Genomic DNA, 21123 nt, shown 5'->3' on the forward strand with positions numbered 1-21123 from the left:
AAGTCACGCAGTACATGCTCTAATGCCCTGAAGGTGTGGCTGCATTTCTCTAAAGAAAACAAAGACATTTTGTTTTTGGTTTTTTTCTTAAATAACATATACAGCAGGAACATGTTTTTGTTTGTCCTCTGTGTCTTCTCTAACCAAGCATAAAGTATGTAAGGACTTAACATTTTGCAGGCACACCTGGCAGTCAATTTCAAGTGAGCTAAATAGCTATGAAGCTCTAATAAAGAAAAAGAATCTTCTGAAATTCCATATCCGCATTTCAATCCTTTTGGCAACAACTGAAGGATTATTGAAACTTGACATTTTACTAATGCAACGCATTTGATGCATGTCAGTGAGTCACATCACACCATAAAACATGGCAAAAGAAACAATATGTTCCCGCTGAGAAAACTGGCTGCGCAACTTCTCCTCATTAAGAAAACCGACAATTTATACGTCTGTAAGACCAAAAAAAAAAAACACAACAGGGTGGACGGCTTAATCTATTATTTACTGTACAGAGAAGTAATTATTCTAATAAAAGTTTTCAACACCAACAGTCACTACATTCCAGTGATACACAAGAAAGAGACAACTGATGCCAAGATTGTGTAGGCTGAGGTGATGACTGTCCTGTTTGGGTGTGTGTGACAGAGAGAAAGCGAACACTTTCCGCTTATAATATACCTGGAGAAGAGCTTTGATAAATACGTGTAATGGCTTTGCGACTCCGCCATTAGCCCAGCTGTATCTTTCAGGGACAGCTATCAGAAGACGCAACAGAACCCACCAGCCACCTCAACCACACATATGGTGGGGAGAAGACACATATACAAAAAAAGCTAATGGGAAACAAAGCATATGTAACTCGTGGCTTATTCCCTTCTTCCTGGCCACCAGAGGCTGTACTTCACTGAGCTGGTTTACTCACAAGAATAAAGGCCATTGAAACACCATTGAAATTTTAGCCATCACTGCAACCATTTAGTTCATTTCAGGAGGCCCTACTGTGGATAATTATGATGCTCTTCATTTTATTCTTGGCGACTTCTGAAATAGATGAACAACAGATTTTTACTTCTTTTGTACATCCGGTACTGTACTCACTCGTTGAAAGCTCACAGCACTTTAAGGCCTCCTTACTGTGAAGCTGACCAGTGAGAACACACCGAGCTACAAATGCCAGCAACTTCCATGGCAACTACGGTTCCACCCACACCTTGCTGTGGTGACCATTATGCATCTCTCAAATCTTAAAACAGATAAGACCTAATCCACTTTCACAACATGGACTGGAGCAGGAAATCAAGGACAACCACTGCCAGGCAGCTAGAAAGGGTGATATGGGAAAAATTTAAAGCGGAGTGTAAATACACAGTCAGCATTAGCTGTCATATGAAAGGAACATACCTTTTAATATATTTATAAATATATAAATATATTTTTACTTTCTTTTAGAAACTGATGGGGTCTATGGAGTCTCCACTGTGTCACCAGTTCATGGTGTTGGTTAATCTGAATGAAAGATCATACCTACTCTAAAAATGGTTAAGTTGTGGATAATTTATCAAAGCCAAAGCAGTAAAGCAACGGCACCATTTCTATGGATTAAGAGCCACACCCAAGGATTTCATAGAAATGAGGACACTGCGTTTTTCCCTGAAACCATTACTACCTTTGGCGACAACATTGAGCTCTGTGATTCTCTGGATCATTTCCACACACAAAAAGGCGATACGACACACTGTGTAGTGCACAGCATGAACCAGCAGGTGACTCAGAGACGCATTCGCAGGAAGCTACGCGCGTTTGCTTTGTGACAACGGCAAGATGACGAAAGGTGCATGAGAGAGCACTCCTGCAGAAACTTATTCTTACTCAGTCACTGGTTAAAAAGCACCATGGTGCTCAGGTGATGGATGTGTTAACCTTGTCTCTGATCTTAAAATGCATCGCAGCACAGAAATCATTCTGAATAATAATAATGATTTTTTTTTTTACTCTTTACACAGTGGGCATGCAGCAGGCACATCCAGCACTGCTACTGGTGCTTTTACCTCATCTGTGACACACATGTGTTGGCATTGTTGTTGTTTTGCATTTGCACTAGCGTTCAAATGCAAACATTCACTACACACATGAACATTTTAATCATTGTCAGCACATTTGTAATGATAACTTGATAATACTGAAAACCATAACCATTTTTCACTGTAATTAAAACTACATTTTTTTATACCATTACATCTTTTCATGATGGCAAATACTTTCACCGCATATAGGCCACAAACTTGGGCGTTCAGAAAGCACATAGGACCAACTTAGACCCGACAAACATTTCCATTAAAATATTAGGACGCATTAGATCGATCAAACAAAGGGACAGCAGACTGGGCAACGCTTCACGATTGGTTTGGGGCAGACCTACAGACGTTTCAAAACTGATCATTGCAGGTGGGATTGTGTTAAAATCTTTATAATTTCATTAATTTGTGATTGGAGACCTTAAAATTTTATTCCAAGTTATTTTTAAGATCTTTCTGCACTCCATATTATTTACGGTTTTATATCTTTTCAAAATGGGAAAGTTTATCAGAGTCAATTAACTTTTTCCAAACTTGCCCTCAATCTGACAAAAGCCACAAAAATTTGAGAGAAAACAAAATGCCTGGCAGGACGAGCATATAAGAGGCAAAGGGGGGAATCTGGCATGGCCTAAGCAAAGTCATAAAAATATTTTCCCTTTTATTTAATGTCGTCCATAATTCATTGCCAGGAAAAGCTAATCAATAGCACCTTAATGAAAACTTGAGCCATATTTTATTTTGCCGCAGAGAAGTCCCAGATCAGCATTTGTTGCCTTGTTATGTGCTGGTTTTCACCCTTGGGCTGTTTGACAGATGTGCATCACATTTGCAGATACCTTAAATATTTGCTTTCTTCAACCACATTTGCTTTATCAAAACACCACAGAGAATGGGGGAAATTTCTGATGACAGCAAAGATACAAACAAAGCAAAGCCGTCCAGAGCCGCTACATACTGCTGTGTACATATGTCCTGTCCTGGCTTTTACCCCGACTCAACACTGGACTACTGCATAAAATGCAGAATAAAAGATATTGACTTAAGCATGTGTCACAAACATGCTGCAGAATTTCTCCCACCATATCATGTAAAGCCCAATCATTTCGAAACAAAAATGCATTTAAAGTTTGAAGGTTGATAAGCGCTGACATACAATAAATGATTATCCTTGAAGCATTCAAATTAACATTAAAATAAAAAAAGCACACTGTTAATTTCGCATAAATAAACTCAAAGTGCCATATATCAAGGGCTGCACCATACACCAGACTTTTTTTTTAGACATACGTTATATAGAATTCAATGTATTTGATAATTTACGTTATGTTTTTTTTTATTAGTCAAACTTGTCCGCAACAAAATCAAATCAGATGGCCGCTTGAGCAAAAAGGTGTACAAACAGTAACTGAATGCTGCTTGAGAACTAAGTGGTGAGAAGCAATGCTAATTGTTTCCAGTGATCCCTGTTAACGTACAGTATGCTGTGGTTCCAGTCAACTATCTATGAACTCAGACTACAATTACAAGAGAAAAGGTCATTTTTCATGCTCTGAAAGGCATCCTAATGAACTGGTTGCCACCTATTTAACACCACTCTCCAGGCCACTAAAACAGACTTTCCATATCCGCTGACAGCACGCTTCACTTTGCCTGATAACAGGATGAGATGTTTTTGTTTTGCCATTTCTGTCAGGGGCAATGACTCCAAACCTTGTGAAAACTTGTTTAATGCCCGCTTTCAGAGTAAACAGTTATTCATCAAAAAAATAATAATGCCTCAAAGGTCAGGCCATAAAAAACAATATCTGCCCTCTTTCCATTGCCTAGCACATTAGTTACTCTTAATGCCATGCAGAGCATTTTGGTGGCAAGGTATTGGGTAAAAAAAAACAAAACTGCATACACTGGCAAGAATCTGATAGAGAGTAAGGAATAACCCGTTCCACGATCAAAACTGCAAACTGTGATTTGTTGTGAAACAGATCGTCATTTGGACGATCAAGTTACACCAGACACGCAAGTTTTTGTCTCCATATGGTACAACATGAGCGTATACCGAGCTGTCCAGTGGCTACACATCGTTTTCCTGCATTTGCATTGTCAGCTGGAGGTGAGAGGGTGGAGACCTGCCAAGTGTAAGGCTCTGGGTCAATGCCATGACAGCTGACAACTTAGGCAGGCCATGTGTGCAGCATTGCACTTTAACAGCCAAGATCCCAGATCAAGTAAATCCTAATCAGAGAGTTAATATAGCTCTAATATGAAAATTCATATTTCTACTCTGAGTGTTTCATGTTCAAAAGGGAGTACATGTCATTTGGCGTGCTTTCATAAAACACTAGGGCTTCCATCAGTCACTGATTATTGCAATGAGGAATTAAATTCCCCAAACACAAAGCAACCAGCACCACATTGCTTTGGCTGTCAGCATTAACTAGTGAAAGTGACCTCAGCCTATACATGCCGAAGGAGGAGCAATCATATTCAATTAATTCGATTGAAATATTTGATCGGACGTGCGTTCATTGCTGATTAATAAAGATATAGATATGCATATTCCATTTTATCAAACGCCAACCTTGTCCGTACATTCTGAATGTATATCTGGTGATTTACATTTTTTGAATAGCTAAGGTGAGTGGCACTGATAACCACACAGTAGTGCTCGGCTAAACTACAGACAAGCTACAGAACAGAGGGGCCGTCTAGTTTGTCAGTAACGACCGACTGAAGAAGGCAGAGCTGAACTTCCCCTGCTTGCTACGCTGTGTTTACTCTGATCCCTCAGGCCATTTGTTTGCAGCACTTCCTTGCCCCACAGCACCATGCATAATGCAGGAATGAAAATGTTAACAGTGGCAAATAAAATCAGCAAGGTGCCCCCACAAATCAGGGCGGTTTAGGAGCACATTTAATCATCCTTGCGTTGGGGACCACGCATGGCAATTAATTGTGGCATTTCAAAGAAGATCAGGACCCCATTTTTCCAGGACCCCTTCAAGCTTCTTGCTCAGTTGTCCCACCCGCTGCAGACCGTTGAAGACGGGCTCCGTGCAGCTCTTTGAGATGTCTTATTGGCCCAGTTATGTTTATTATCTTTTTCTTCTCAAGTAGATTAGAGAAGAACTCTCGTAGAGAGTTGCGTACAATTGCATCAACGGAGCCCACCCAGCAAAAGAAATAACAAAAAACAGGCATTGTTTGATGAGGGTCTCCAACGTATACACACAAGTAATCCAGCCTAGGTCTTGCATTTCTCCAGCATGCTCCAAGACAAACAAGTTACACCACCATATGGCGGTGTCAGGAAAATAAATAATTTAGAGAAATTCATGTGCGGTGTGCCGATGAGCAACCACATAAATACCAACAAAGGCATGCTCGTACTTAACCCCTCTAATAAGAGCCCTCAGCAGGGGGCCGCAAAGAGACAACCACAGTATTGGCCCTTAACTAGATTGAGAACTACTTTGGAATTTCAAAGGCAGGGCTGGTAACTGTCTATGGACGTAAGGACAGTATTTCGTGCAGATACAATCTGGCCATGCCTTTCAGCACTTCCTGAACATGAGACAGCCTAATCTAATGAACTGGGGGGCGCAGAATCGGTTCAGGCTTTTAGCCCAGTGCCAGCATACCTCCTCTCACATCTGACTGCAGTCAAAAATCCACTTGTTATTTTTATTTCCACTGTATTTTCCCTGAGGTGTGCTCTGTGTGGCTTGAGTCATCATTGTTCAAGTCTTTATAGTCAGAAAAGACACACACACACACACACACACACACACACACACACACACACACACACACACAGACACGCGCACTAACACAAGCTTTTGGCAAGGTTATAGTCAGTCAGACAAGGGGGCACTCGTATTCTGCCAACCCCAGGGAAAACTCACACAGGGCTCCAGAGAGAGGGAGCATAGATGTGCCGTGTTGCTGACATGGCAGCCGTCTCGTCACACTAACCAGTAAGAGTGATGTGCACAGACAGCACTGAGATTTGTAGAATACAGTAGTGGCTTCTAACCAAAAGAGCGAAAGGCCTGTGGTTTTCATGGCCCGAGGTTTCCTTCTTAATGCCTAAATATCTGCAAAGGAGCATAAAAGGAGAAGAGTCGGGAGACACAACATGGTGATGAGCATCAAACAGATCAGAGTGATTGCGTATTACCTCCAGGGTGATCATAAGACTCTTTTTCATCAGAACCCAGAACTAAAGTGCTGTGGTAAGAATGAGGCATAAAAATAATATTAAATAGATTGAATTTATTTGAATTTTATGTTTGTGAATCATAAAAAATAAATCCAATATTGAAAACAAATGTGCTCATTTATATATTATTATATTATATCCTTTGATCAATGACAAGAAACAGCTGTTTGCCTCTGTGCTTTCTGGGGATCACTAGAAAGGAGCAGCTTCTACTGCATGTAAAGAAACAGGTGCCTGTCAGGCCACGGAGAAGCTTTAATTACTCAGATACGAAGAAAAATGAAGCAAAAATGAACAAACAGCTCTGAAAGCATTACTGGAGAGGACACGTTATAAAAAATATAACCAGGCTTTCTCTTTGACAGAAGGAAACCTCCTACATACTGCCCAATTTTCAACATCAGTCTGTATGCTGTAGTTTTCATAAAAATTGTTGTATGTTCTGTAAATCTAATTTCCTCCTTAGCACCATGTGCATGCTGGCTGACACTATTTACCCTCTTAAGAGTTAATAAAGATGTTGAATTGAATGGTGGTTGGAGTGCGATAAATTGAGAAACCACTTTAGGTCACAAAATGATAGGCTGGCCAGGAAAAAAGGTTGACTTCTGAATGAAGGAATCCTGAGTATTGCCAATGTAAAACTTAAATCCTCAGCAACACAACATGATACTCTGAATGACCCTGACTTGATGCTAAATTCGCAGCCCTAACCAAATGGAAAAGGTGCACCACAGACCACAAGACTGTGTCACATCTCAAACTATTTATAGACAGTTTAGCGTTGTAGCTTCACTTTGTAATTAAAGAGATCAGAGGTTTCTTATCCAGTCTGTAGAATTACCAGGAAAAAAATAAAAAACAGGCTGATAATTTGACATCTTGAAGTAACACAACAAACAAAATCGCATCCCATTTCATTGGAAGCCATTAACATCATCACGGTGACTGACAGGAATACAGCCGCACAGGAGCTGGAGGATACTGTACTGAACAATGACAGGCTATCCGCTGATCAGTGTTGCAGGACAGAGGCAGTACAATATGACAGATACTGTGACAGGCGGTGGCAGGTGACATGTCATGTTGCACAAAATTTGCTTCCCTTAAATAGTCATATGAAACTTCAGATTTTAACTTGAACCCACAAACGCAGGTCATTTAAATGTCAGAAGAAATGACTGGAATAAAAGGGAAAGGAAAAAAGCTCCCCGGGTCAACAAAGTCTTTACTTTGGACGCACATCAAACGGAATTCCATCAACTGGATTACTTGATAAACACACTGTGTTACAGCCAGTGATATCACAAAATGTAAAACTGTAAATGTGTACGAGAAGCTTTAAAACTTTAAAATGCTGTTGCCATTAATCGCTCTTTCTTCCTGAGCTCCAACAATATCTGCTGAAGGCATTTTCATGACTTGTGAAACAGCGGGCTTTTAACATGATGCTCCTCTCTTTAATGTGCACATCAGGACAAAGCAAGTTAACAGAATAAGCTAAACAAAAAAAAAAAAAAAAGAGGTGGCCTAAGTTGCTCCCCATCTATGATAAATCACTGCCACTTTTATTGCCTCTAATAAGTTGATGCAAAGCCATTTTTCTTCCTGCCCATCGTTCAAACATTTAAGGCATATTTACAAGGAACTTGTTAAAATATTTAATAATATTTAGTGGCAATTTCGGAGCAGCCTGTCATGGTGAAATTTATTACCTTTAAGTGTTTAAAAAGGCGATGACATGAATAACAAACTGTCAAAATTTTCTAATTTGCATAGACAGGCCATAACTCCTGATACCTTGCATTAAAAAAAGAGGTTTTTAACAAAACGAGTCATAAAAGACGCATTCAAAGTGAGTGATGGCAAAGACTCGTCCACAAAGTCGCACCACAAAGACAGCTTCCCCCCCTCTACAGATGCTTCCGAGATCAAGTCAGCCAATAAAAGGACATATATCCTGCTGCTTTGACTTATTTATCCTGTGTGGATGAGCTCAAGATGGAACATCTCCTATAGGCAAGCTTAATTAATTGTGATAAAAGGGCTAATTCAGAGGCTGCACAAGAAAAGTGAGCCAAACAATAATATTCCCCACAAATCATCACAGCCCGTCAAATATTTCCTCCATAACTTTCTAATTCAAAGTCCTTCGGACGTGAGGCTTTTGTTAAGAAACCTCTCGGAGCCAAACAACCGCCCACGCATCTCTGCCCGCACACTCCTGACTAAGACAATCAGATGAAATTGCAGCCGCTCAATGTTAAACTCTCCTGTCCTTTGTTTGACTCAACAAGATGGTGGCCATGTTCGTCGCCACTTCTTCTACCAGATTCAGTGGTTTTCGTGATAAGACTAAGTGACCTGGGCCTGCCCCGGCTGTCCCAGTCAGAAAAGGGCCCCCGTTGACACTGATTGCAAGGCTATGAGTAGTCTCTCCCCTGTGCCCTCTCAGTGCAACTCTAATTAATAGCCAATTCATCTTCTCTGATCTGAGCCAGCACATGGAGTAATATATCGTTAGTTTGGCAAGCAAGCTATTAAAGTGTAATAACCAAGTACCAGCACTCGATTTGGAAGAGTAGCACATACTTAACCATGAAGTGGAAACAATTAATTTATTGGAGGATCTCCTGTAACCAATCATTTACTAGCACTCACACTGTGATGCAAAAGCCATCTCCTGTTGTGTGTGGCACAAGTCAATGACATATTTTGGGCTCAGCGCCTGAAACCTTGTGCAATATGACCAGTTATGTAAGCCTCATCTAAGCGCCACTGTCACGCTTTCTGCAATAAAAAACCCTTCAGATGACCATCTGCAGGGCAGGAAGTTCATTACAAAGAGATTACAGGTTACCTTGTCACAGTTACTAAGTATTTTTCAAGGTGAAATGAATTTTGCACTTAATGCTGTAAATGGTCTCAAACGTTGATGACACTTTGCCTTGCAGTTTTATGGGAGCCATACTGCTGAGATGACACAGGACTTACACTTGGACTGACATTAAAACTTACCATGAATGGAGGGTCCAAAGAGCAAGCACAAAAGGTTGTGGCTGCTTTATTTGAGAGCTCATTAAGGTTTTTTACTTTGAATTTATGATAAGTTAAAAAATAAATAGAGACATAAATATAACCAGTAACAGTCGCTAGCAGGATTTGACGCATAAATGAACTCAAAACGACCACAAATAACACAAAAAATATAAATCATCAGCAGAAAGTGGCCTGAAGGGGAAAAAAAAAAAAAAAAAAAAAACAGCACAGCAGTTTCACAACATCAAACCAATTTTGTTAACTTGGGCTCAGCACTCAAACAGTGAGATCAATCCATTAAACACAATGAACAAAATGAATGGCAATAACAAGGCGTGTGTGCGTGTGTGTGTGTGTGTGTTAAGGCAAAGGGATTGAGCTGTATGTAAAAGTAACTATGTATTTGTAAAATTTTAATATGTAAGCATCGAACATAATACGGCCAATTCACTAAGCTTCTGTAAAACACCTGTTGCAGAGTCGGCCAGAATCCGACAATCCCACTGTTGTATCCTGTACTAAGTCTTTTTTCCCCCATCTTTGCTTCATATTGTTGTTAGTAAGCCGAAAACCAAGACATTTCTCCATTAATAGTCTTATGTCAGAGTCAAGGTGGGCTTAATACCTATTTCCTCATTTGGATATCTAGATATTTAAATAATCCATCCATACACCTAACACCCACTGGAAACTTAAGTGTGCAGTTGTACTAGTTTAGATGCTTGTCAAGAAAGCAAACAACACTCAGAACTTGAAAAGTCTGAATTTTTGTATATTTTTAGTGAAGTGTGGAACACATGGCCAGTGAGGGTCTTCACCAAGTAACAGGATTAAAAAAAAGCATGAGGAAAGCCATTACACACACACACACACCACACAAACCGCACACACATTCACACTGATTTACTATACAATACACAGAGGCATATTTTTATGCTCTGTAAGCACAGCCTACATCATGAGCTACATCAATGGGTCAAACTATGAAAATTGAACACATTGTATATTGTATCCACCAAGAAAAACTAATTCAACTTGTCTCATCACAGACAAATAACACACAGTGACTTGAAAAAGAAACCCATGCGTCCTCAATCATGCACCACAGAACAATAAAGCCTTCCTTAAAACTTTTATAATTGCAGGAAATAAATGAAAACACACAAGACTCGCTCGGCCTTCCTCTAAAGCAAAAACTTTAAAACCCATTATTCTTTTCGCATGAACTAATGACGTTTTTTGTCTCCTCAGCTTAACACACTAATTGACGGTTTTTTTAGAGGATAGCCCAGATGGAAAAATAAGTACCCCCTTAAAGACCCAACTCCCTTGCTCATTCCCGTAGCTTTAAGTCCCTTATTAATTAAACTTTCACCAAGTCAGGAATTTTTATTAAAAAGATAAAGTCTGCTGTACCGTAAAACAGAACTAGCCTATTGTCTCTGAAGTTCACATTTTATTTCTATAAATAAAAGAGACTTTTTAATGCCATCATTTGCAGCAGAGGGACCGGGACAAGAGGATCTACACAGTACAGTAATTAGAGGGAGATTTTCATCCCAACTACTCTGAAATTGGTCAGCTCTAACCAATACCCTTTGCTCGAACTGAATAAATACTCTAAGACTGTTCATTTTAGCATCATGGGATATTATTTACTGTTCATTCAAATAGAGACAGTATCATCACGCTCAGGAGAGACTTAAGTGTAAATATGAGTTTCGCCATCGCTGTGTGTCTAGCCATACATCTCAGACATCCTGGCACACTGTTGTTCTGAGGGGAAATTAAGCTACAGCCAAATATTGACTGCGATTTTATGATCAGCCATCCACTTCAATCAAATCGACCAATCAAATCCCTCTTGTGCCATTAACTTTGCAACAATGTTTGTCAATCAACATCATGACGGGCCTCTCTTTACTCTTACTTTTGCTAAAATAAATAAAATATTTTCATGTATTGTAAAAAAAAAAAAATCATCTATTTTTATACTGTTATGTACAAAATGATACATTTTTTATCCAGCAGAAATGTATTAGAATAATGCACAATAAATTTTTACTAATGAAACTCAAATACAGAGTCAACAGAAATACAGTTATCTTTTATCTATTAACAAAAAAACCTTTCTTTAAAGGTAATTTTATGTTTTATGTAAGCTCCATTTTGATCGCAGAGAATTATGTCCTGCCAGAAAATTCAAAAAGAGCATACGCACTTTAAGTGTTAGCGGTGTTTTTCTTCCCTCCAGATCTAATGTGCTAATAAAAGAGCATCAATTATAAGCATCACATTCTGTAAAGCAGAGTTCACTAAATGCATTCCGCTGCTTTTTAACCACAAATACAGCATGAAAACCGGGAAACTGCTGTGGGGAATGTCGGGGAAAGATCTCGAGGGAATTTCCCTGGATGTGAGTATCTGTAGAGGAGGCGGAGGAGGTCAACATCTCATCCACTCATGTGCAACCTGGACCGTGCAGGTCAATACAATTGTTGTGACAGCCTGATGCTGCCGAGGGCAACACTTAAACAGAGGACTTGCAATATTTACATGCATTAAGTTGCCAGAAAAGTCATGCATCACCCACAGAGGATCACTCTGGCACTTCCACAGACAGTGCTATGCAGCCAGCAAATCATGGCCAATTAACAACCCTTCAAACTTACAAGTCAAGCATCACTTGTTGTGCTGTTCATAATGGGGTTTTATGGGTATGAAACAGTTGTGATGGCTGTATTGGTCTTGTGATGAATGTTAAAATTTACAGGAAATGTAGCCCGAGTACAACTGGTGTTAGATCAGTTAGCGCTTTCAATTTTTCAGGGACAGGAAGAGAGAGGAGAAAAAAGGCTGCCTGCATGATCCAATTCTATCACTTCACGATAATCACACTTTATACTTATTCTTGACAGATAAACAATTCAGGCCTGATTCCCAAATTTTTTGTGTCAGTTTTCTGTTTTCTGCTAACGAGATGTCACTAATATGTACTGGAATGCTGTGTGAATAGGCAATTCGATTGGCCACGAAGAACTTAATGATGTATACCAAATGTGGGGGGACAGCTTCCAAGCACAGATTTTTGTAGACAAACATAGCTGCTGACAACATTTTCCACCCAGTTTGCCATTTCTGTCAAAATGAAAATCTAAAATTAAGAACATAGTGTTTCCAAGGTACCGCTGCCGTTAACAAATCATGTCTTATTAGCATGTTGCCGCAGTTGGTCAGATTGTAGGGACACATTATGAAAAAAAATGCCACTTAGCAAGAGGGAAATGGTAATTAAAAGAAAAACAGTATTCCAGCATACATGCATATGGGGGAAACAAATTTGACAGTGTACCTGAGTTCCTTTTAAGTAATCATTTACATAAATGCATCCTCCTATTGTAATGTGAATTTTGTTGTATTGTTCCTCTGTGCACATAGCAGCTTATTCAACCTTAATTTGTGCCACTGTGTCTTCATGTTAGCAGACCCCAGTAATCTTTAAACGGCTCCATTTAAAATGCAATTTGATTATCTGCCAAATTGCTACCAAGTCTTTCCCACTGCAGCTTAGGGATGGGGGCTAAAAATTTTAATTAGCATTTGCGCATAAAAGAGAGGTCTTTGTTGCATTTTGAACATGGCATCCCAGAATGACCACCACTTTCAAAGAGTCATCACCCAAATGATTTCAAACTAATAGATCCAAAGGGAAAGGAGCAGTACTGGCACGGAGGGGTAGAGGAATCACAGAGGTCTTCGGCGGCACTGAAAAAAAACCCACAGGACCTGGCATGTTTAAATAATCCAAAACTTTTCTTTAATCATAGTTTAGAAAATTGGCTGGGACCTTCAGCAGGAGACAGCTGCTCTGCCCCATAGCCATTTAATGAGATTCACTGAGGGTTTCCCTTAAAATATTTACGCTGTCCCATGGCACAGCAATATTGTCTTAGAAAGGGGAGATAAGAGCCAAGGAGGTGTGTTGAAGTTCTCCTAATCAATTTGCTAATTACTGAAGCAGCTATAGGAGAGGAGAGAGGAGTCCCTTCTGGCAAGCTGTATTCTAATAAATGCTGAAAAATTTATTTACTCCCTTAGCCAAGAGGAATCCTGAAGTGGGATTACAGCAGAGAGCTGATTGAGACAGAGCTGTGTTGTGGTTGAGGTCGCAGTCAGAGGAGCAAGGAGAGGTCTCTAAACATAAAACGGATCTCTCAGGACGTGCACCTTTGCATCTGCTCGGGGAAAAGAGATGGCAGACTCTTACAGACTTGGCAACAAAAGACCTGACTGCTATAGCTACATATCAACAAATATTAATGAGACTTCTGTTTCTTGCATAATAAAATAGGCTATCGTGTTAGTGCATATGTATGCAGTATAGACAACACACAACTGAGTCCGGGGCTGAAAAAAAAAATGCATGTATAAAACAAATGTGCAATCAATTTAATGCTTAATATCGCAGAAGCTATGGAGGGGTATCCTATGATGAGCAAAGGGCAGGAGGCTAGGCAGACGTTAGGGCCGTGTGTTTGAAGCAACCTTTGTGCCCCCTGGCACTGGCTGACCTGCCGCCCAACCTCTGGGACTGAGGGCAGACCTGTCATAGGACACAGCCCACATCTTCCTCAGCGTTGGGGTCAAAATCTGCTCCACCTCTCCGCTGCCACATTATCTATAACCCATCCCCTTCCCTCTCCCAGGTCTGCAGCCAATGGCACGTTGCCCGGATCAAAAAAAAGGTCAAAGGTCGGCATAAACTGAGAGGTTGAAGGGCACTATCATAAGATGACCACAAGCCAGTATGTGCAGCAGTAAAGTGAAGCATGCAGCACGCTACACCCGTGTTGGGGTTCGGACACATTTATCCCACCAATGTTCCTAATATTAGCTGAACATACTGCCAAACTTTCATCATAACAATCACATTATTATAAATTATTTACCCATTTGCAGTAATTTGATGTTGATTAAAAGCATGATTGTGTGAAAGTATAAAAAGATTTAAAATTATAAAAAGTCGTGCCAGTTCTGTTTAACCATCTGATATGCCTATTCGAAGAATTCGTAAACACTTTTAATCAGATAAAAACAATGACACTCCCTCATGACACTTCTTTTTTTTTTTTTTTGCCCTGATGCTGCACACTGAGCACGGAAAAAAGGAAAAAACAAAACACAGACTTATTAGTATTAACAGTCTATTTCAATGTCACTCTTTTCTTGTCTCCAATCAGCTTGTTCCCGCTCTCCATCAGTCCCTCCAGTGTAACTTAGCGGGTGGATCTGAGCGCAAACCCACCGAGAAATAAGGCAAAAACAAAACAAAAAGAAAAAAAAAAAGCCCTGTTGCTGTGACATTTTGTTCTCTCTCACCTCAACGCACGCCAGTCACAGTGGACCGGTGCGTGGGGGATTTGTGTTCAGATCACCATGGTGATGGGTCTCTGCCTCCCAAGGCTCCCTGTAGGGGGTTGGAGAGTTGGTGGTGGGAGGAAAGGGGGGGGGGGCAAGTAGTGGAGGGAAGGTTGCCAACCATGCCACAACCAAAACATTGTGAAATGAGGGGAGTGGGGCAGGATTTTACCCTCCTGTGTGTGAAAAGGCAAAAATTTCAGCCCAGTCAGGCCAAATGAATTCACTCACAGACAGAAGAACACAACAACCTGGCAACTTTTTCTCCTTCACCTTTGAAAGGACAAAATAGTGTATGTCCACAAGCAAAGGTCTGACAACATCTGTTGTGAGGCTAAATCATCCGTACATGACAGAGAGGCACAGAGACGACATTACACTGAGAAAAACAAAAGGGCATCCCACTCTACACCATCAGCTCTGATTTAATTTGGTCATTTAGCTTTAGTCCCATTCTTGGAGAATAAAGCCAACACATTCGCAGGAGGATCTACAGAGTCGTCATCAAGACTAATACGCCAGCAGCATGAAGGCCAGGGAGCAAATCTTTCTACCAAAAGCCAACCTTGGCAGTGAACTGCTCCACAAAAATGAAAAACTACAGCTATTTGGTCAACTAAGACATTTGGAAGAAAGATCTTCAGGACCAATAACTTCTTCAGAGACTGAACATACAACAGACAGTGCAGTCTACAAAAAAAAATTAGTTTGAATTGTTTCCATTTTCATTACAATTAATAAGTACATATTCATTCGTGTCTGTGCCCAAATCTTTTCTGATGGGAAAAAAAAAAAAAAAAAAAAACTCTGAAGCTCCTGACTCTAAATCTGGTTTGATTTTATAATGATGTTAGTGTGTGTGCATGTGTGTGTTGGCGGGTGGATCAAGTCTCATACTAATAATGTTATATAATACATATCTCGTATATTTCTGAAGTTTCCTCGTGCATCACAGCGCAGTTGCATTCCCATAAAACATTTCAACATGTTTTCACATTTAATTTCCCCACCCCTCTTTTTTTTTTAAGATCAAATTTACATCATCTCACATTTTCCTCTGCTATTTTCGGTGAGTCAGAGGCGAGCCGTTTCATGTCATGACTATGAGTATGAGTGCTGACACTGGTGTAAAAGCTGTGAAAATTGAGCCACTTGTCTATTAACTGAATCACAAATCAATTTTGAATCAAATCTAATTTTTAATCCTACCACCAATTACTGCGACTAATAAAGGGCCCTTTTCCGGATTTTACACAGTGTTTTATATACTTGTCTTTACGATATATACTTTTCATAAAACATTTATATAATTTCACACTCAAGTACCATAGGTGCTCAGACTGCAGAGAATACATTTTGAAACAAGGCTAAGTGGTTGACAGACAATAAAATAACAACAACAAAAACTGCTTAACAGCTTCTGTACTAAATAAAGGAAATAGAAAAAAAAAATCACCTTCTGTTGTGGTTTCACTGTGGACTAAGATTAATGAGCCAGATGTGTCTCACATCTGACTTAACTAATGAACAGGGATACTGTAATATCACTAACACTCGTATGCATACAGTGACGCAATGCTGGACTCTAAGATTAGTTCGGTATATAAATGAATAGTACTGCATTGGATTTCCATTAAAGCAACATGGTTGAACAGCCACTACAAGTGGCTGGCAATTTGTTAAATGAGTTAATTGGTCACCAGTTCATCCAATTCATCTTAATGCTTGTTTCTGGACCACACCCAAAGAACAGTGAGTTAGGCGTGCACTGCAGCCAACAGTTACTTTGAGTCGAGGACCGAATCCCCTGTGGTGAATGGTGCCAAAGTCAAAACTGTCCTATTTGGATTTTTAATCACGCTGTGTACTCCTCGCTAGTTCTTCTTTAATACAGTCTCCACAAGGGCTTATGGCCAAATAGGTCTGTTTTGAGTCTGATGCGGAACTGTTTACTCACTAAATGCCAGGTGGCACGGGCACTGAAAAGCTACAGGCTGGGGGAAAGGGCCTAACCTTTAAACAGTTTTTAAACGTCCTCACTTTCTCCTTGAACATCTATCCTTAACTGTGTTCCTCTGGTCCCCTCCCTGTCCCAAAGTGGCCAGCTGGGAGTGGTGCGCATGTGCTGACGTCCCTACTAACCTTGGCCAGTGTAAGGATTACCGTGCATTTACACTCAGTGCTCCTTCTTTCCTTAAGACTTATTAAGAATGATAATGAGCTCGGAAAGGGGCAGCATGTCCCTTTCTCAACTCTGTGAAAGCTCTTCTCTCTGCCTTTCTCACTGTTCACTTGTCTTATTCCTTTCTTTTCTTCCTCTCCACCCTTTCTGCAGTCTCTCTCTCTCACTCTCGCTCCATCATATTGAAAGGGCCCAGGACAAATTACCAAAAAGGCCATTTTCATCTATGAACTGCAGGATTTAATCGATACTTATTTCATGCCTTCAAAATCAACCCTATATTACTGTTGTCTGTGTGATTTGTTTATTTTGCTCTGGAATATTCCTTCAGTCGAAGGGGGGAAATGCACGGGATGCAATTCACCTTGAACCTCCATTATATTGGATTTCTCTACTGGCTGATCAAGCATGCAAAAAGGACATTTCCTCAGCACTAAAATAAAAACAATAATGATGATTAAAAAAACATGTGTGCTATTTGCGCTGGTCTAACGGTACATGTTGAAGGCAGTATATTTTTACAGCGCAAAACACTACAGTTGTGGTAGTATGAATTTGTATACAAAATCATTACACTGAGGACAATTGATAAACCTTATGTGCTGGGAAACAAAAGTAATGGCTCATGCAGCCTGTCAAATGCCGCATGGGATTACTGACGCTTATTTGACATCAAAGACCTGAGGTCCACAGCCAAGGTCAAACAGAAAAGGAATACACATGGGTTTAATTCTACACACCCCTTGACAGATGCAGATGGGTACTTATGAGACATGAGGCATTTCACTGACTGATAGGGCTGCAGGAAATAAGAACGTTGGAGGCATCGTACCCTGATTAACCAATCAGATTCTGAACTAGTCAAGAGAGCCAAGAGCACAGTCCTGCAGGCAACATTTCAAGTACCGTTTTAAAGAGAGAGAGAGAGAGACCCAATCACAGGGCCTGGAAGACAACATTCATAAACATAGAACTAAATACACATACCCAATCCCTGTTAAAACAATACAAATGGACGACTAGCGTATCTGCTTTCACAGCACAGGAGATTCACCCAGCTCCCCTTTCCCCTATTGAGACAGTGAAAAATTATGAAAGAAGGAAGGCAGAGCCAGCGGGCAAAAGAGAGGTAGAAAAAGAGGGGCAGTATGTTTGACAGATGGATATTGCAGTGTCTCATCAATGCCGAAGAGAGATGAGAACCTGCGCCACCAGTGTGACTGAGGGAGGGCTGAGAGGGCTGGCTGGTGTGCAGCTAGAGATGGACCTCCAGACAGCAGTACCTTACACAACAGAGTCACACAGAGGGACAAAACTGCTTCACTCTAAAATTCTGTTTGGACCCAATGCATAAAGGCTCACGTACAATACCACCGCAATGCACTGAGGTGAACTATTGTGCCCTGTTGTGTCACCTGCTGGTGCTTATTATTTTTGGTGGCCACATTAAATAAGGGAGCCCACTAAAGTAAACTTAGCTTTAATCTAGCTAATGCGTGCTATTCAAATCAGACAAAATGCACGCTGATTTCACGTCTTAACATGTGTTTTCTAAGCTCGCCTATTTATGTGTCAAGTGTGTGCTTGCTTTGCATGCATGAATACATCTGCAACAGTTTGGCTGCACAGCTGCTGCATTATGAGGGTATTATGGAAAATACCTAAAAAGCACACACACTGCACACAAAATACATCTTTGGACATTATAGAATGATTTCATCCATATCTTATTTTTAAGACAAAAAAAAAAAAGCTAAAGCCCAAAAACTGTAAAATTGAAAAAAGAAAAAGAAAAAAACTTTCATGTTTACCTTGTGTTGTACTACCGGTGGCATTTTTAATATAGAAGATGGCTTTCCATGAATGATCTGTTTAACCAAAGACAGAGGGAGAGAGGGGAAAAAAAGGATAATTAATTACTTATGTGAGCTATTGCACGGGAGAGACAATAAACCTGCCTGGTCGCCATGGATATGACATATTTGCTCTGAAAACAACACAATAATTAGCAAAGGAGAAAGATCCGGCGAGAATATGAGAACTCCGGGTTTAAAGTGCCAGTGATCTATTCCTGTCCTCATCTTCATCCCTGCGAATAATAACACAGTGGCAAGCACAGAGCACACACATTTAAAAATGCAAACAGCACAAACAGTGACCCTTTACAGCATGAAAGCACGTTAAATGAAATCTCACAATATTGCGGTGTTTTGTAGAGATTTGTAGAGGACTAACCAAACACTAAGAGTAGATGCAGTTTTTAAATGGATTGTTTGTTCTGGTGTAGGTGGAAATCAGAAAACCTACCTCACAGCCACTGAGTAGGAACAGTAGGAAAAGAAATTACCTTAGCAAGTACAGTGTGTGTGTGTGTGTGTGTGTGTGTATGTGTGTGTGTGTGTGTGTGTGTGTGTGTGTGTGTGTGTGTCAAAGAGATCTGCCAACAGTTCACTGGACATTTCCAGGTTTTCAGGACATGGTCAGCTTTCTTTAACTCTAACTATTTATAATTTGAACGCTCCAAATATTAAGCCAGACGTTTTGATGAACTCTAACATTCAGTATGTTATAATCCTGGCCAATGCTTAAGCCTCACTTCATCTTGTGCACATGCAAAGACCAAAAAAAAAAAAAAAAAAGTCATATACAGAGACTTGAACTTCCGCATTTCGGCCTTTCAGCGGTGATTGTATTTATAAAAGTTCTTCGGTTTACTGTAATTCATTGTATATGAGGGCTGCCCCTTCAGAGGCGACCGCTGGAGTTTCACCAAGTTTTGCTCGACAAATGCTGGGACTTTATCCCCATCAGGTCTCACCCGGTCGTGGTGTGAGCGGACGGCAGCAGGCTGATGAGAAAATAAGCCCTGATATGATGTTTTGTCCTCCGTGCCGTGCCGTGCCGTGCGTGTTTGTGCGGGGCCAGGACAGCTAGAGCCCGCCTGGACTCAGTGGAAAGTGAGAAGTGAAGGGGACAAAAGTTGCATCTATTTTCTCTTAACTTTGCAGCGGGGCCGGTGTGCGGTGGTCCGCGGGAGCCACCGTGATCACCGTGTGGTTTCCTGAAAGTTGTTTAGTTTGTTTGTTTTGTTTGTTTGTTTGTTTGTTTGTGCGGAAAGCCGGTGTTTTCTGCGGTGGCTCCGGTCTCCCGGCTCGCTCCGGACCTGCCGCCGCCGCCGCCGCCGCAGCAGCAGCAGCAGCTACGCCGAGACCCGGGGAGCCGCAGCGTGTCTACCGACAAAGTCCCTGTCCTCTGGTGCCCCTTTTTCCTACAACGTGTGTACAACTGCTGCTAATGCTCCTTTTTTTCCCCGTGTCACTTCTGCCGCGATGAACACTTTGGTGTCGCTTATCTGCAGACAGTGATCTGTTTGGAAATGAGATGAGCATGAACAGTAGTTGAGAGGAAAAGCAAAACTCTTACCTGCGATACTTCTGCTGTCTGTCGGTGGCCTCCAACTAAAAGGGACGTGTGTGTTTACGGTGAATGGCGTGGGACCTTTCATTATTAAAGTTGCCACCTTGTTTTTTCAGTTTTTTCGGGTTTTTATTGTAGCATTTTCTAATTTCTTACTGGGCGAGTCGCCCGGAAGATCTGCCCTGGAGACCGGTTTCAAGTGGGAAGAGGAGTCCTTAATTGAATTTCTCTCCTCGGCAGGTGGTGTCTGGAAAACATGGACTGGATCTCGGTGCTGGTCTCTGCTGACAGCCTGTCAAAACATCTCGCTCTTTCTTGTTCCGCCAATGTCACTCTCTGTGTTTTTAGTAAATAAATAAAGTTGAGATTTTTACTTGGTCCCACACAAATCAAATCTTCTCATCCAATAATGCAAAAACACCCCAATGCTGTCTCTGTGTGCAGGGAGAGCCATGGATCCTTTTACTGCCACAAATAGTGACATTTACTGGCATGAATTGATTTTTAAATACTGTGGGACACAGGAAAAGGCCCTTCTTTAACTGCTAAGCTAACATGGTTAATGTTAGCTTTGCAATTAACTTTGATAGTTAGCATACTTTGCTTCACCTAAAATGCCATTGTGTATCAAAATTTACTTTCACACAAAATTTAACTTTCACACAATTAGGGGTCAGCCAGACCCCTAATTGTGTGAAAGTTAAGCTTATTGCGTGTGTGTATGTACATGTATGTGTGTTTGAGTGGCGCTTCACAATAAATGCCCTTTT

General features: G+C 40.7%; 1 protein-coding gene across 2 annotated transcripts in view; it reads right to left on the minus strand.

Annotated features, from left to right (window-relative positions):
- Window positions 1-20546, minus strand: part of casz1 (castor zinc finger 1) — a 158746-nt gene extending 138200 nt beyond the window's left edge. For both annotated transcript variants that reach the window (XM_029507266.1, XM_029507264.1), the window contains exons 1-2: window positions 20360-20546; window positions 18748-18804 (exon numbers count right to left, since the gene is read on the minus strand). The gene's annotated coding sequence lies outside the window, so the exon portion shown is untranslated. The remainder of the gene's footprint in view (window positions 1-18747; window positions 18805-20359) is intronic.
- Window positions 20547-21123: the final 577 nt, after the last annotated feature.

The sequence above is a fragment of the Echeneis naucrates genome, chromosome 7 (genome assembly GCF_900963305.1).
Source record: "Echeneis naucrates chromosome 7, fEcheNa1.1, whole genome shotgun sequence".
NCBI lineage: Eukaryota > Metazoa > Chordata > Actinopteri > Carangiformes > Echeneidae > Echeneis > Echeneis naucrates.